This window comes from Vulpes lagopus, chromosome 10 (genome assembly GCF_018345385.1).
Source record: "Vulpes lagopus strain Blue_001 chromosome 10, ASM1834538v1, whole genome shotgun sequence".
In the NCBI taxonomy this organism is placed as follows: Eukaryota; Metazoa; Chordata; class Mammalia; order Carnivora; family Canidae; genus Vulpes; species Vulpes lagopus.
The window spans coordinates 31,553,536-31,566,732 of record NC_054833.1 but is presented as its reverse complement, the minus strand read 5'-3'; positions in this window follow the sequence as shown (position 1 = coordinate 31,566,732).

Genomic DNA, 13,197 nt, shown 5'->3' with positions numbered 1-13,197 from the left:
CATGACCCGCTGCCAATCTGGAGGCTCCCAACTTCGCAGTTCACCGAGATGATAGCCTAAGCATCGCCGACGTGTGGGGAATGCTTACTCTGCTCCCTGCTAAGCTGTGAACACTAATTAAAAATGTCGTACTTAATATTTGCAACGACCACATCAAGTAGGTTTAATTGTCCCTGTTCCGCCTCCCGGAGAACCGAGACAGAGGTTAAAGAGTTTGCCTGAGATCCCATAATAAGGAGCAAAGCTGTGGTTTGGAGTCGGGTCTCTGGGTCTTCAGAGCCCCAGTTCTTCTCAAATTGGAGATAATTAAATATGCACATTTCCCCCGCCTCCCAGATATTCTGATTCAGCAGTTCTAGAAGGGAGGGGGGCACCTGGAAGTCTGCATTTTAACATGCATCCCAAGGGTGGTTGATATGGGGCGGTGGGGGGTGGCTGAGTCTCCCCAGTAGATTCACCCAAACACCACCCCACACACCACTAAAGGTCAGAAACAAGCATTTAGGAAACAAGGGGTGGCAATAATTGGAGGGAAAATCATAGAAGTGGTTTCACCTGTTAGTCTAAGAGCATCTTGATGGCTTCTTTTTCTTTTCTTTTTTAAAAAATATTTTATTTATTCATGAGAGACACACAGAGAGAGGCAGAGACACAGGCAGAGGGAGAAGCAGGCTTCATGCAGGGAGCCCTACGTGGGGCTCGATCCCCAGACCCGGGGGTCACACCCCGTTCCAAAGACAGATGCTCAACCACTGAGCCACCCAGGTGCCCCCTACTTCTTTATTCTCCCAAAACCGTGTTTCCTCTCATTTGAAAATAGCCAAGGGTAACCAATCTGTTAACTGGGAGGATCCAGCTTCCTCACTAGCCTAGGTCCTACACAGGTTAGGGCCACAGACAGATCTCCCCTCCACACCCCTGCCACTGCCTTCTACAGGGACATTAGGCATGGTCCTTTCTCAGATGTGAGAATCCCATTTCATCGGTCCTAACCAGAGTACAAGGAGGGTAAGGACTTGCAACAAAGGGACTAGTTCTCACAATTACCCACCAAACAAAGCACGTTGATAAAAATCACTGCTAGGTTGCTCAACATCATTATCATGCACAAACTGGCATTTCTCTTACTTTGTTAAACTCCTGAATTCCTGGATTGGGCTTCCGGGGAGAAATCCATCTTGTTCACCATATGTTTTCTCATCTCCCAGGGTCCCACCTTTAGAGGCTGTAACTTTCTTTTCTTTTTTTTTTTAAGATTTTATTTGTTAAAAAAAAAGATTTTATTTGTTTATTCATGAGAGACACTGAAAAAGAGGGAGAGGCAGAGACAAAGGGAGAAGCAGTCTCCATGCAGGGAGCCCGATGTGGGATTCGATCCTAGGACCCCGGGGTCACGCCCTGAGCTGAAGGCAGATGCTCAACCACTGAGCCACCCAGGTGCCCCTGTAACTTCCTTTTCTATCTAGATTTCCCCAAAGAGGTTGGGAGACAAGATTTTAGTGAACCCACAGGAGACTCTAATGAGTTTCTTCGCAATTTTCATTTTTCCAAATGAGAGCAAAGGGGCCATGTGAATATCTCATAATCTACATCAGCTGGAAATGTTCTTGAAGATTTGTTTATTTCTTCTTAAAATCTCCTAAGTCTTCTCCCGTCTTTTTTTGCTGGCCTTCCACTGCGGCGCGTCTGTAAGCGCCTTTGTGGCCTCCACTGCAGGCCTCGGGCCAAGGCAAAAACGGATTCTTTTCATCCATTCAAGTGTGATCTGGGCCAGACAAGTCTGCTCCACAGGCAAGAGGCACAGAAAAGTATTCTGTATTCAGCTTTCAGCTCTGCAGACTCTATAGTGAGGGCCTGGCCCTTGGCAGAGCCAAAGCAGGGACTGGGGCCATTTGGCAGAGATGGGAATGCTGTTTGCTTGGCCCTTCCCTTCACCTGAACAGGGCACTCTGGTAGAGGTGCAGGAACGGTGCACCCTGTTCCAACCACTTCCTCTAAGTGCGCTTCCAACTTTGAAAAAAAAAATTCTTTTACCTCTCAAGCATGCATTTAATGTTTGAGATGCCAGGTAAATTAGAGAACATTACAATAGCTATATATGCAGATTAATACAATAATAATAAGCTGGTAGGTTGGCATTCAGCAGTATTAAACAGGGCTCTCCATCTGTCTTTATTTTCCTTTAAGATTTTCTTTTCTTTTCTTTTTTTTTTAAAGATTTTATTTTATTTTTTAAGTAATCTCTACATCCAATGTGGGGCTTGAAACTATAACCCTGAGATCAAGAGTCACAGGCTTTGTTGACTAAGCCAGCCAAGTGCTCTACTCTTCCTGTCTTTATTTTTATTTTTATTTTATTTTAATATTTTATTTATTTATTCATGAGAGACACAGGGAGAGAGAAAGTTAGAGACACAGGCAGAGGGAGAAGGAGGCCCCATGCAGGGAGCCTGATGCGAGACTCAATCCCAGGTCTCCAGGATCACAGCCTGGGCTGAAGGCAGCACCAAACCGCTGGGCCACCCAGGCTGCCCTCTCCCTGTCTTTAATAGTCAAAGGATGCAATGCTGGAGATATATTAACAGGAGAAGGAATCTTGGTGAAAATAGGGATTGAGGGATGCCTGGGTGGCTCAGTGGCTGAGCATCTGCCTTCAGCTCAGGGCATGATCCTGGGGTCCTGGGATCGAGTCCCACATGGGGCTCCCCACAGGGAGCCTGCCTCTCTCTCTGCCTATGTCTCTGCCTCTTGTGAATAAATAAATAAAATATTAAAGAAAATAGGGATTGTGATAGGTGAAAATGCCTTTCCTTTGTGTCAATTTACAAAAATAGGCTTTCTCTCTAATGCCTTTTGAAAATTGCACCTCAAACTAAGTATGATGATGTCACGCAAAACAAAGATACCCACTGTTTTATTATGCAATGCTGTTCTTTTTTTAAAAAAAGATTTTATTTATTTATTCATGAGAGACACAAAGAGAGAAGCAGAAACAGAAGCAGTGTCCCTGCAGGGAGCCCAACGTGAGACTCGATCCCAGGACCCTAGGATTAGGACTTGAGGCAAAGGCAGATGCTCAACCACTGAGCCACCCAAGTACCCCTATGCAATGCTGTTCTAATTGTGCTCTAGGAGAATAAGGTAAGAATTAAAATATTGACAAACGAGCAGGAAAATATTCATTGTTTAATTATAATATTACTGTGTATCTACAAACACTGAAAAACTCTTAGAGATAATGTAAGAATTCTGTAAATGTGGCAGGTTTTTGGATAAATACACACACACACTTTCCGATATTCCAAAATATAACCAGTTAGAAAATAAAAATAGCAACAATTCTCACTAACAACAACAAAAATACAAGTTACCCAAGAATAAACTGAGTAAAAACTGTGTATCATCTACATAAAGGAAACCATAAAACACTACGGAGAAGTTTTTAAAAGACTAGTTCCTGACTAGTAAATCTCAGTATCGTAAGGATGTCAATTCTCTCCACAAGGACCTATAGATAGAAGAAATTCCAATCAAAATCTCAACAAGATACTTTTTGGAAGGATACTAGGGAAAGAATTATTCTGTTAAAATTAATTTACAAAAAGATAAAATCCTAACTATCTAGCAAATATAAAATGAACAAAGATCATTAATGAGAAAACCAGTAAGATGTGAAAATTGATTCAGAGAGCATTTGAAAAGTTCAGTGTAGGGACCCCTGGGTGGTCAGTGATTGAGCATCTGCCTTCAGCTCAGGGCATGGTCCTGGGGTCCTGGGATCCAGTCCTGCATCGAGGTCCCTGCAGGGAGCCTACTTCTCTCTCTGCCTGTGTCTCTGTCTCTCTCTGTGTGTCTCTCATGGATAAATAAATAAATAAATAAATAATCTTTTTTAAAAAAACAAAAAACAAACAAACAAAAACCTGAGTAATTACCAACAGGCCATAGATGACCGGTTTGACAAGACAAAAATCAATTGTATCTCTACCAGACGAAAATCTACAATTTAGCAGGTAATCTCACCAAGTCTGGAAAATTTATCCACGGAAAACAATGAACTAAATTTATTTTCCTACAAACCTGAGATGGTATGACAATTTAAAGGAGATGGGGCTCACTCTTGTCCTATTTCCAGGGTTTGGATGATTTTCATGAAAATTCTAAAGGCCACTGAAGGAATAAACTTGAAGGTAACCGTGTAATTTTTGAAAAACAAAACAAAAACAAGGGAAAGGCCATTTGCCTCACCTGTTAAAATAAGACCTCTAAGAAATAGGAGTGTCCTACCTTGGTGAGATGAGTGAGACCCTGATATCCATTTTCACCAGCTGTCCCTTTGAAATTTGGACAATGCATGCTTGCTTGTGCATAGTGCTCTCTCTCTCTCTCTCTCTCTCTCTCTCAGAACTGCTGCCCTCCAGTAAGCAGACTCTCCCCTGTGCCCACTTCCCTACGCCCAACCCCACCATTCCAATCTAGCCATGACTAAAATCCTAATAATGCTTCCGCTCTGACTCACAGCCCAGCTCTTTATCGTTACACCCGATTGGCCAGGTGGGGAGGGGGAATGACATTTCTTATGGTGACCATGACATTTGTAGCAGCCTGTCACACCCAGGTGAGGCTGTTATTTTGGGGAGTATTTGCATTCTCGGTGAAGGCTTTTCTTAGATTTGGAAACCGGTAGCAAGGTCCTTTCTATTTTCTTGCATTCTTGGAAATATATTCATATACATCATTGATCCACAAAGTTGCAGCACCTTCTTTTTTCTTTTTTTTTTTAAGATTTTATTTATTTGTTCATGATAGACAGAGAGAGAGAGAGAGGCAGAGACACAGGCAGAGGGGGAAGCAGGCTCCATGCAGGGAGCCCAACGCGGGACTCAATCCCAGGACTCCAGGATCACGCCCTGGGCCAAAGGCAGGCGTTGAACTGCTGAGCCACCCAGGGATCCCCTTCTTTTTTCTATCTTTACTCTCCTAATAACCTTTTGGCGTACTGAAAGAACACGGAACTGAATGAATCAAGAAATCTGAGATTTCATCTAGATTAAGACCCTGGATATGTTTTCTCATTTGTGAAAATTAAGATGATTTGATTGCTCAGCCTCCTTTCTGCTCTGGTTCTGTGATTACTGCTCCTCAGGCACATGCCCACCTGCAGCCTATTATTGCTAAGAAACAGTTCCCTCAAACCCTCTTTCTCCCACAACTCATGACCTGGTTTAATATTGGCAGTGTCATTCCCGGGGATTAGGTTTGGGGTGCCCATCACTCACCTTCTCCCTTGGGGTCTTGCTAATAAAATAAAAGTCAAAGATGGTCTGAATGGTGGTCAAAGTCCCCTAGTAACAGCTACCCGAGAATTTACCTAATTCATATTTAGGCCAGGGTTCATTTCTGACTGGCCCGGAATCCTGGTCTAACCCACGATGTTCCTACTAAATTAATCTCTTCTGAAAGATAATTCCCAAATCTCTAGTTAGCAGTCTTTCCTCTTGGAATACATATCACTTCAACATTCAGGAAGCTTAACATTCTTGGTAACAATGTGTAGCTGTAATACATAGAGATACAGGTATTTCCCCTAATTAGAGCAAATCAGAGCCTTCCTCTTCGTCATTTGGTATCTTCTTCAGGAAAAAAAACAAAGACCGTATCTCTACCATGCCCATATCTCTGTGAGAAGTAAAAAGTTCAGTCATTCCAGTGCTTTGCCTACAAGTCTGAAACTAGTCAGATGATTGCAATTTTCACTCTTCATTTAAAGTATTTTGTGCAGGTAGACAGACCTGGAGTTGTTCAGCTTAGACCTGACCATCTAAGCAAAATTCCTACCATTGTGTGAGAAAAGACCAGAGAACAATTTAAAATGTGTATGTATCGGGGATCCCTGGGTGGCTCAGCGGTTTCGCGCCTGCCTTTGGCCCAGGGTGCGATCTTGGAGTCCCGTGTCGGGCTCCCAGCATGGAGCCTGCTTCTCCCTCTGCCTGTGTCTCTGCCTCTCTCTCTCTCTCTCTCTCTCTCTCTATGTCTATCATAAATAAATAAAAATAAATCTTTAAAAATAAATAAATAAATAAATAAATAAATAAATAAAATATATATGTATCATGAAGGTGTAGATGAAATATTAAATATTCAGCTTACTGTCCTGCAGTCCCTACCTGATTCATAACATAAACTAATACCACCAGATTAACTAGAAGCATATATCTCATCTGGAAATATATTGGGACGAGCCAATAAAAATAAGATGATACTTATTTGTAGCAAGTAGAATATTTATCTTTTTTTTTTTTAGAATATTTCTCTTTTGGTGTCTTGTTTGAATGCTATTAATTGTTCCTAAAACTTACAAATTATTTTCAAGTATTTCAATTTGATGATAAAAGTTTAGGACTATTTTTGACTCTACACATTTTAATTCATATTAATGAATTCTTTATATAATTCCGATTTTTTTATAACAATCCTAATTCCCAGGATCCCTGGGTGGCTCAGTGGTTTAGCGTCTGCCTTCAGCCCAGGGCATAATCCTAGAGTCTCGGGATCGAGTCCTGTATCAGTCTCCCTGCATGGAGCCTGCTTCTCCCTCTGCCTGTGTCTTTGCCTCTGTGTGTGTGTGTCTCTCATGAATAAATAAATAAAATCTTTTAAAAAAAATCCTAATTCCTTTGTAAATGCTTTGCATCAAGCATCCAAATTGTCTTACATAAGAAGAAAAAAATAACAGTATGCTGTGCAGTGGTTATTGTATTAAAATTTATAATACTGAAAACTTAAAAATTAGAATAGGGATTCCATTGAGTGTGTAAAGCAGAGTTTCCAACACAAAGCCTGAACTATATACTCCTTGCAGATTCAGACACGTCTGAGCTCGTTTGATGACTAGCCATGCAGACTGTCCAGAAGCCTATATCATGAGGGAATGGAGGAGCTTGATTTAAAGAAAGAGACTACAGGAGCATCTGGGTGGCTCAGTCAGGTCAGTGTCCAACTCTCGATTTTGGCTCAGGTCATGATTTCAGGGTTGAGAGATCAAGCCCCACATCATTGTCATTTTCATCATTGTCCTTGTGGTCCTCATGAGGCTCTGTGCTCAACAAAGAGTCTGCTTGAAATTCTCTCTCTCCCTCTCCCTCTACTCCCACCTCCCCCTCTCTCAAATAAATAATAAATAAACCTTAAAAAGGGCCCCTGGGTGGCTAGGTCGGTTAAGTGTTTGCCTTTGGCTCAGGTCATGATCCCAGGGTCCTGGGATGGAGCCTCACATGGAGCTCCCTCCTAGGTGGAGAGCCTGCTTCTCCCTCTCTCTTTATACCTCCCCCCCCCCATCATGCTCTCTCTCTCTCTCTCTCTCTTTCTATCTCAAATAAATAAATAAAATCTTAAAAAAATAAAAATAAGAACCAGACTAGAAACTCCAAAAAGGAAGCCAGCCTTACACTGACACCCCTGCGTCACTTAGAGGTGCTTCAAGTGCCAATAACAAAAAATACTCAAAAGTGAAGTTAACAATAACCACATGTTCAAAGGCAGTTAGTATCTGGGATTGATGGTGTGCCTTGGAGATATGTCAAGGACCCAAGTGCTTCCCTTCCACGTCTTTGCCGTCCTCACTATGTCACGGATGGAAAGATGACTCAGCATTTCTAGGCAACACTTCCACTGAAGAAGAAGGGACATTTGTTTCCACGCATCCCTTTTTTATTAGAGAAGCTTCCAGGTGTTTTCCTTCCAGATCGCTGTGCATGAAAGTAGGCCCACATGCACATACCCCTTCTGCAAGAAAAACTAGGAAACCCAAGTATGTGGCATTTTCAACCTCTATCATTGGCGGAATTCTCCACTAGCAAGTAAGAGTTTGCCACAAGCCTTTAAAGTGCTGGGTGAAAAAAAAATAAAGTGCTGGGTGAAATCCCGCATCACCTACAGTCAGTTCAGAAGATGCAAGAGAAGCAGAGCATGCTCTCTTGTGTGCACTGGCCTGGAGAGCTGCTGGGTCCTCCTTAAGGATAATCAGCTATTTTTTTTTTCCTACTAGGCTGCCTTTGAAACTGTGCAAGATTCTTAGAAGTTCATCAAAGACAAACAAATAGCACTCAGGATTTGAGTTTGACCTCATGTAATAGGAAACCCAAAATAGTGTTTGAACAAGTTAGAGGTATTATTATTATTATTTTACATTACAAGGCACCTAGAGGAAGATAGTCCAGAGTGTGTATAGTAGCTCCATGATGTTATTGGAGACCCAGATTCCTTTTATCTTTCCATCCAGTTATCCTTCCAGTATGCTGTTTTCATCTTCATGATACTAAAATGGCACCTGCTCCACCCCTACGCCCAGGCATTATGACCACATTCTAGGCAGGAAGAAAAAGAAAGGACTAGGGGCAATGGTGAGTACCAGCTAAGGGATTTCTCTTTGAAGAATATCACTGAAGGTCTTAGACAGCAAGCTTGGCTTTTATTTTAATGACAATAACTGTCACATGAAATTCTAGCTACCATAGAGACTGGGAGATGTAGTTTTATAGTTAGATCTATGCCATCCTGGAAAATGTCAAAGTTCTGATGGTAAGAAAAAAGAAAGTCGATTTTGGTTAAGAAACTAGTACATTTTGTTACAATATGGGGGTTTTAATACAAAGAGTAAGAATGGAAAATAGTATTGTAACAGTGGCATGAGAGGGTATTTCTCTCAATTCGTTTAATTTGGGGAAAGAGAAAGAGATCATTTTCTGCTAGGAACGCTGGTTGTTCAGGGCATGAGCAGGTGGTTGTTGAAAGATCAGTGGTGACAGCACCCACTGGGAACAGATGCACCTGGGATCTACCTCATACCCTAACCCCACGCACTCTGAGTCAGTAAGGATATATGTAACTGGTGACAGAGGGATTTTGCAAGACTGCCTGGATACATACTTTGCAGAAGTAATGCTTGTTCTAGATTTCTTCTATTAGTGAAATCTGTCTATAATCTTTCCATCACAGAAGATTGACTTCAGGGGTAGGTACGACTGCCTGGGAAGACCTGACTTTCCCACAGGTGCTGGGAGAGTCTAAGTCAAATGAAGGCTGTGGTCCAAACCTAGTGGCCTCCTGGAAGGATGGAGCTGATGGAACGTTCGGTTTTATTTGCCTGATCTCCCTTTTGGGAAACAACACAGAAGATAACAAAGAGTTAAACTGAATATAAACAAATTTGAGATATTTCATCAAAATGAAAAGGGACATGCTAGGCTGGAGTGTGGTTAGACAGGGTTTCGGGGGGATAAGAGATCTTAAATTGGACCTCACAAATGGGGAAAATTTGGAGATATAGAGCTGAGGACAGGAGAATGTTCTGTTGAGGTGTCATGAAAACTCTGAAAGGAAGGAGGCAAAGAAAAAAAAAGGAAGGAGGCATCTTAGGGTGAATGGGCAAGTTAAATGCTGAGAATGCATAGTATGCAATAATATGCTGCAGTTTGAAGCATTAGACTCAATACACATTTAGGAACATGGATGGATATTAAAACACCATATTAAAAAGTAAGGAAGAGAATGCGATATAAGCACAATGCCACCTACATAAAGACTCATACATAGAGAACAGTATGTCATTTATAAGAATTCATGGAGGAAGGGAATGAAAGCAGAGATTGGGGCTGCGGGGAGGAAAGTAATCCATTTATTAAAAGAGGAGACTTTTAAGCTGCCTGGGTGGCTCCTCATTGGATTGTCAAGAAAATTAAAGGAGATCATCTATTAGACACCCAAATGAGCCAGACCCAGATAGGGAGCCGTCAGCCAGGTTCAAGAGCTAGTGAGGAGACTCACCAGGAACTTTACACGAACCTCACAGGGCTTGTGTTTAGTTCCTGCCTTGGCAAAATAATAAATCATTATGTCACAGACTTTCAGAGTTAGAGTCAAAACCATGTTTCATCCTTAAACACAATGGTAGACAGTCCTGCTCCCCATTGACTTCAGGCCAACAGAGAAAATAATACTGCCATTGATTTAGTCTTGGGGAAACTCATCACCACCAATAGTCTCTGCTGTAGTCAGTTGTATCTCAACTCAGTACTCGCCTCTGACCATTACACCAGAGAAGGCAGTCCTGCCAATTCAGTGATTAACAGGCAGCATGAGCTGGGTGGTGAAGGCTAATGTCGCCAACTCACACTGCAGGGAGGAAAAGACCAGCCAAAGTATAATGACCTAAACTGGCATTTGGTCAGATGATGGGGATTTTGCTGGCTGTTGGTCAAAGGTCTGGCATTGTACCCTTTGGTCTTTGGGGAGCAATGTCATGCATAGTGTAATCTGGAAGAGTAATTTAGAGCAATCTATTGAGGGTAAGGTATTGTTTATAGCCAAGTTACAAAGATTAGAGATCTGAGAAGCATTGTAAGAGTCTCTCTATCACAAGAAAATAAGCAGTTCAGAACATAATCCAAGGCCTCCTGAAAATGAAGTGAAATGGGACCAAAATATTCTTCGCTACAAAACTACTGTCCACGTGAGAGGAAAGTACTTCACCTTTGTACCCTTTGAAGGAACTTTTGAGATGTCCTATCTATCCTGCTGTGGTACGTTATTCATAAAATCTGTGAATCATCCACTCCTTAGACTCAAAAAATGTGGGGCATCATAAAGAACTTGATAAACTGAAAGAATTGTCACCTATCTACTACAGATGGAGCCTGGCTAAAGTCCAAGGTTCCATCAGATGGTCCCTCAAGATCTCTTCCAGACCTAAGTTAAAAGATTATTCAATATGTGAAGAGGAAACAAATTTAAAGTTTTAAGGGATTTTAGAGTCCAGTCCAATTTCTTCCCTCTATCTTTGAAGAAACTATGTTTCAGAGGAGGGCTCGCGCACAATGCCTAGCAACTTGCTCAGTTCTATTCAACACAAATTTATTAAATAGCTACTACATTCTGAGCATCCTATTAAATAGGAATGCAGATGGGATGAATAATCATAAAGTGTGGCATATTAATTAGGCATGCACACTACAGCCAGACTCCCTGGATCTCATTTTAGCTTCCCTACTCACCAGCTGTGTGACCTTAGGCAAGTCACCCAACCTCACTATGCTTCAGTTCCATTATATGTAAAACAAGAGTGAAAATATAACTCATGGGATGATGCTAAGGCTTGAAACAGTCACTCTACTTAATGTACATAGGATGGAGCAGTGCTGGCACACAGTGAGAGCTCTATAAGGATTTGTTAATTAAAATATCAAGTTTCTGCCCTCGGAAGCTCTCTGTCCTTTGTTCAGATGGGCAGCCCGGCACAATGGGGGAAGTGCAACACTAGCCAATCTAATTAGTGTTATATGTAGTTTGAAGGCACAGACTTGTCCCATTCACCAGCAACTTCCCCCCTCCCTCCACCCCGTCTAGTACAGCGCCTGGTGTGTGCTGAATGGATAGATAAATTGACCACAAAACTAAAACACCAAGGAAGAGGCATCCTGAGAAGTAGATATTTGAATAGTGTCTTTAAAAATGAGAAAGAAGAGCAGAATTTCTTCGCATAGGGAAGGGACAAGGGGTTTTAGGTAGTTGAAGCCACAGAAGCAAAGACACAGGAGTGTGAAGGTGACTGGTTTTCTTATCCTATATATATATAGCCTACACTTCTCACTTTCTTTATTTGAAGAATTTGGGAATTAGGCCTGAGTGTGCCATGAAATCCACAGCTCTCGGCGCCTGCTGTATTATATAGCACCATTCTGATGAAACCAGGTGCTAATTAAGATGCTCAAGGGGCTATCGGTTGCTCTTTCCTTTAGCACATGTTCATCCAGAAGGAGTTGGCTGATTACAGGAATCCAGCAGGATTAAAACACCGAATGTGTATTTACTTAGCCCATCTGCTCACGGTGAGGGTTTGATTACGCTGATTGTTGATGTAATCGATATTTTTCCTTGAGTTGGATCCTCCTCTATGAGGGACTGAAATATTTTTATAGTTATATTCGATTAAACTATGTGTGATTGGATTATTTGCTTTAGACAATGTTTGATATATACTGATCACCTGGGAGTTCTTATGGCAGAGAGATCTGGTTGTGTCTCAGTATCTAATATCCATTTTCCCTTCTTCTATAGTAGCAGCACCCTCAATTTTTATCTGGGTACATGGACACCGAGGATAAACACTACATTTCCCAGCCTCTCATGCATCTAGAGGTAGCCAAGTGACTAAGCAGACATGGTATGTTCAATTTCCAAAAAAAGTGCATTCTCAAACAGTGACATCTTCTTCTCTTTCCTTCATATTCTCTCCTCTGGTTGGAATGTAGATGTGATGGCTACAGTTAAAGCAACCATTTGGACCTTGTGAGGTGACCCTGAGAATGGGGTGGGGGAGAGGTTCAGGAGAACAAGTAGAGGTCTGGATCTTGGATCCTCTGTGGAGTGCCATATGGGAGTCCTACCTCCCAACTTTAGTACACGAGTGAAATAATAAACTTTCGCTTGTTTCAGCTACTGTTAATTAGAGTTTGTTGTGTTTTTCATTTCTTGCAGCCAAACCTAATCTTAATTTAAACAGCTTCCTTTTTACTTTGCATCCTGACATCTCCTTGGCTCCCTCTAAGGCAGTTGCTACTACTCAGAAAATAAAAACCAAGATTTCCCAAGCAAATAAGAATAAGAATACCAATAATAATAATTAAGAAGATGAATACATTGCAAAAGCTTTGCTTTTTCCTTCCCCATCCAAAAATATCACCTTGTGAATTTCATGGCCACTTTAATTATTTTTGGATTGTCTCATTTGCATTTTATGAATGTAGATGATTAAGAGCCAGTCTGTGAGTGGGAGGGGAAGTAAGGGATAAAATATGTAGAAAAGGAGCAGAAATGTTACTGAAGCAAATTAGGCAGAGGAAGATAGTAGACTTTCCAACAAGAGATAAATTATGATAGAGCCATAATACAAAGCTATGCAATGATTAAAGACTGTGTTCTAGAATAATTTTTATTGCTTTGGGAAAATGTACAGAATATTTTGTCAAATATAAAAATAGATTCCACTGGCTAAAATAAACAAGTCAGGAAAAGACAGATGTTGCTGAGGTTGTAGAGAAAGGGGAACCCTCTTATGCTGTTGCTGGGAATGCAAGCTGGTGCAGCCACTCTGGAAAACAGTGTGGAGGTTCCTTAAGAAGTTGAAAATAGAGCTACCCC